Below are 4,774 nucleotides of genomic sequence, written 5' to 3' on the forward strand. Positions count from 1 at the left end.
GGTGAAGGAGCGGGGAACCTAGGCAGGAGTGAGGGGGAGAACAGGCGCGGGAGCAGGGAGGCAGCGTCCCTCGCCTCATCGTGCGTCCGTGTGACGCCAGCGCGCGGCCACGACACCTGCCAGGGATGCGGGGGAAACCGTTGAGAGCTCGAATTTAAACGGCTCTGGGCGGGCGGTTCCGTTCCCGCCGGGCAGGGCTGTACTAACGCCCGCAGGGGCGGTTCCAGAGGTGGAGGTCGCCCGCGGCGTGACGGGGAGCGGGAACCGGCGGAGGAACCCGCGCTCCTCAGCCGCGGCCCCGCCTGAGCTCCGCCTCGGTCGCCATCGGCGAGCGGTGTCCCCGCCTGCCCTGGGCTCTTCCCTCCCTTCGCTGCCCTGATCCGTCGAAGGGACTCGGGGTCCAGCCCCTCCGGCGCTGGGTGCTCGTGGGCTCCGGGGCACGGCCCGTCAGGAGCGGGTCGGGGGCAGCAGCGGGGCTTTCTACTCTTGACACTCACCAGCCAGCAGCATTTTTCTCTCACACAAAGAAAGTGGAGTGAAACGATCCCACCCCACGGCGCAAAAGCGCTCAGTGACCTTTCTCTTCGTGTGCCTGGTGTACTTTCTCAGAGCTGCTGTCTACACAGTCTAGCTGCTTGCTTGTTTTGTTCTTTCATATAAAACCCCTAAGAAAACTACATGCAGTGGCTGCTACCACTGTTTCGCCACCATGCACGTCTTGAGCTCTTTGGATTACAAACGAAAGATCCTATTACTTTTTAATAGGATCACATTAAAAGAATCGGGTTGTAAGGGTCATCAGGAGATCATCCGGTCTAACCTGCTGAGAGCAGGGTCAGCTGAGCTTCTGCGTGACTTTGTATCCACTCCCAACCCCCCAACTTGTGAGCACAGTCAGTCTGAAACAAAGCAGATTTAGCAGAATTTCTTGGATGAAACTGTCTGCACATTAGATAAAGCTTTGTGAGTCTCAGGGAAAATTTAGGTCAAAATATGTCATAGAATGGGAGTCTACAAGGCAAATCTGTTAAATGAAGGTTCATTTTATCCAGAGTCCTTAGGATTTTTCCTTTCCATAGGATCTCATGAACGTCTGCCCCAGAAGGAGCTCAGAAGGAGCAGGATTTTACAGTACAGGAGGCGTTTTAGCATTAGAGTATAGATGTCAGACTTAGCTATTACTGTACTTGGTAAATTATGACTTTCTTGTAATTCTCCTGATAAAAAAGTGTATCCAGTGTTCAATTTTTACTAGAAATGTTGGATTTTCTTCTTTACAGGGGTCTTTGAATGCAGACACTGAATAAATCATATTTAATGATGTAAAATTAAGTAGGTAATGCTCAATTAAACTACGACTTAGTTACTACATTTTCTGGTTCATAAGGATGCACTGAACCCTAGCAAACTATGTTTTCTTGGAGAAATTTTAAACAATATTAACTCTTTAAGACTTCATAAGACCTCTGAGTTGTTTGGCCATCTTGGTGATGCTACCACTATGGAGAATGGCTGGGCAGCTGAGATGTGTCACTTGATTCTCTGCCACCAATGCTTGGCCTTCCTGAGTGGTTCCCTTATGCACTCACTCCCTTTTGTGTCCTCTTCTGCAGACTTTCACATGGGTACCATGGGATAAGAGTGCTTACAAAATAGTTCAGCTCAGATATAGGAACATAACCTTGTTTTAGGTTTCCTGTCATCTCTTGTGCCAAAGTGGCAGAGGTAGTGATGGAGGCCGCTGCTCAGAAAAGAAAATTGAGTGATAGGAGAGGAAAATGAATAAGCTTAGGGATAGTTTTCTGTTTGGAAAGAAAGAATAAAGAATTATTTCTGAAATAACACGTGGTTTGGATATTGGCAAATGAAAGATTAAGGGATAATGAAGTAGTAAGCAGACATTATGGTCAATGGAAATTTGTGATAATGAAAGAGGTACACTTTATAAGGATAGAGATACTACAAGTAGGACTCTCCAATTTGGCATGGATTTTGTTTAATTTAGTCATGTGCCTAGTGCACACATTTGTATACTGTCCACTAAGAGTGTCTGCTATGCTTCTGTCTCTGCCCATCCGGCCCTTGTAACAGTCACTACACACATAGGTATAAAGGGATAAATGGGCCATTACCCTGGAACAGGAAAACAGAATGGTATAGGATTTTTTAAAAGACCTAGCTAGTCTTAAATATAAACAGATTTAATTTCTTTTTAGTCTTATTGATCTTTAAATCACTTTATTTCATAATTAGGGACTTTTCTGCTACCTTTGTCCTATTAAAATCCTGCAGATAAGATGTCCCTTTTTGTACATGGATAACATTACTAAAACAGGTCTACTCCTGGGGACCTGCTTGCGTGTGTTCTCTCTGACATGTATGGACTTGCACTGAAATCTGCAGGCAATATTTAATTGAATTTTGATTTTACAGGAGAAAAAAAAAATGCATTACAGGTTACATATGATTCACAGATACTATTTCCTTATACAATCTCCTTTGAAATCGTGAAAGATCTTTTCAACTGCATTCACCAATATCAGTTGTTCATTTCTACTTACAGAATAATTGTCCAGGTGATAAATGATTATACTCTAGAGTATCAATAGAAGCTGTCAGGATCATGGAATAATGCATGCTTTTTTACAGTGCACAAGAAGGCTGACGAATGATTGTCCTAGTTATTGAGGCCAAGAAGCTCCCAATATTCAGAACAAAGTTTGTCAGTATCATGCTTTACAACAAATCATGTCTTGCATGGTGTTAAGCTGTATAGCAGTGGAGGCCTGAATCTACACTAAGAGCTAGTATAGATCTGTACATGGTGGCAGAGGTTCACTTCTGGTCTCTTAAAATATTTTCTTATAATCTAAAATATTCTACTGTGTAGTAAAATAAACTTAGTTAAATAGTGAAATATAGTCTGTGTTTGGGCAGTAGGCATTCTGTCAATTTTATTTAAAAATGTCAGGAATATGTCTGCTCTAAACATTGATCAGAGTTGCTTCAGAGCTGTATAGTTATGTGAGATAGTGTATTTCAGCCCTACAGTTAGAATTACACAGCTTTTTCCTTCATCTGACAAGCTGGAAAATTGCTCAGGAGCTCTGTGTGTTTTGTGGCCTTGTTCCTAAGAGAGGTTTATGTCAATAAACTTTGTTGTCTGTTTGCTTTAAGAACAAATAGCTGTTTGGTATGACCTCCTTTTGAGTCCCTATCGCCTCTTTAGCTGACATTTCTCCAAGATTATCTTTAGCTGCTATTGTGTTGGCTTAATAGATAAAATTTCTTGTATTTGATGTGGAATATACAGTGTCTTGTGGGGATAATGTTCAGCCTTCACCTTTCTATTTTGCTGATTTTAATTTAAATTGTCTGATTCAGCCACCTTACTTGCTCTTGTCTTTAATTAGACAGTACACAAACTCACATCAAGAAATCGAATACAATTGTTATGAAAGAAATAGAGGAGAGTGGGAAAAATAGTTTCAGTTTCTATCTTTGGAAAAGTGAATAGACCAAGGTAAAATGGTTTCTGAATAAAGCATGTAACTATATGCATAATTATAACTCAATGCCTAAGCTAAAATAAAATTTTATCTAATTTCTTTATTTTTGTACTAAGAAAACAAAATGTTATGAAGATTCAGTGCAAGTATCTTTTTCCATACTACTGCTTTGCTTTTGAAGTGTGTATATTACAGTTTTGCCTTTGGCCAACCTCTTGACTTTTTTTCAGTGCTAGTAATGCCTGTTTTTTTCCAGATTAACTAGGGGTCTCCCATGTGATGCTCTGTTCCCATGTGGTACCATATGTAAATCATTACTAACAGTAAGAAGCTGTGTTACACTATTTGCAATTTAATGAACAAAAGGTAAAAAAGACATCAAAGTTAATTGGCAAATACAAATCCACTATATGAATTGAATGTCAAATGCTCCTCTGCCCCATTCCTGAGACTTTACGCAAAACAGATGCAGTCCACCTTCAAGGACCTCTGCATTGAGCTGCATACACATACAAGGCTGTCTCTCCTCTCACATTAGTGTGATTAATTGATAGAGAACTCTTTAGATGTTAATTAGCTATGATAATGTCCCTGTTCAGCAGTTTTGCTAATGACAGGGCAGACTTCAAATGTCACGTGTAACGCACTCCGTGAATGGCCTTTCTGAGAGATTTTGTATGTTTAATGCAAAATGAAATTTTTCCTGCAACCACAACACAAGGTAAATTTTAAAATTTCCCAACACCATGGGTAAACAATACTGAATTGATTAAACTCAGTAGCACTCTAACACCAACAGAGCTTATTAATATGAATGCAAGTTATTATTGCCAGTTCCTTGGGAGATCCCAAGGAAATGCCAAGGTCTATATTCCGTGAGGATGGTGCTGTTGGGAGGCAGAGGAGATGTATGCCATGTAGGCCACTGAGTGCCACGCACAGCTGAATATTCACTGCTGCCCTGAAATACATAGTGAGTATCCATGCCTTAAGGAAAGAGAATAAGCTTTGTGTACTCACAGTGTAATCCAGAGCTGTTTGAAGGCAGACTGCTTGTATTTTGCTAGAAGAGTCAGCAATGGGACAGAGAGAAGTTTGACATTTTATTCCTATTAAGTTAACCTTTCCAAAAGATCAGGTTTCCAACAAGTTGTGTGAGTATCCAAGTTGATAATTTCAATGTTTGAAACACAATAGATAAATCCTCTGCTAGAATATGACAGGGCCAGGAATCATAGAACTATTCAGGTTGGAAAAGACCCATG

Source organism: Chaetura pelagica, unplaced genomic scaffold (assembly GCF_000747805.2).
Source record: "Chaetura pelagica isolate M959 unplaced genomic scaffold, ChaPel_1.0 scaffold137, whole genome shotgun sequence".
In the NCBI taxonomy this organism is placed as follows: Eukaryota; Metazoa; Chordata; class Aves; order Apodiformes; family Apodidae; genus Chaetura; species Chaetura pelagica.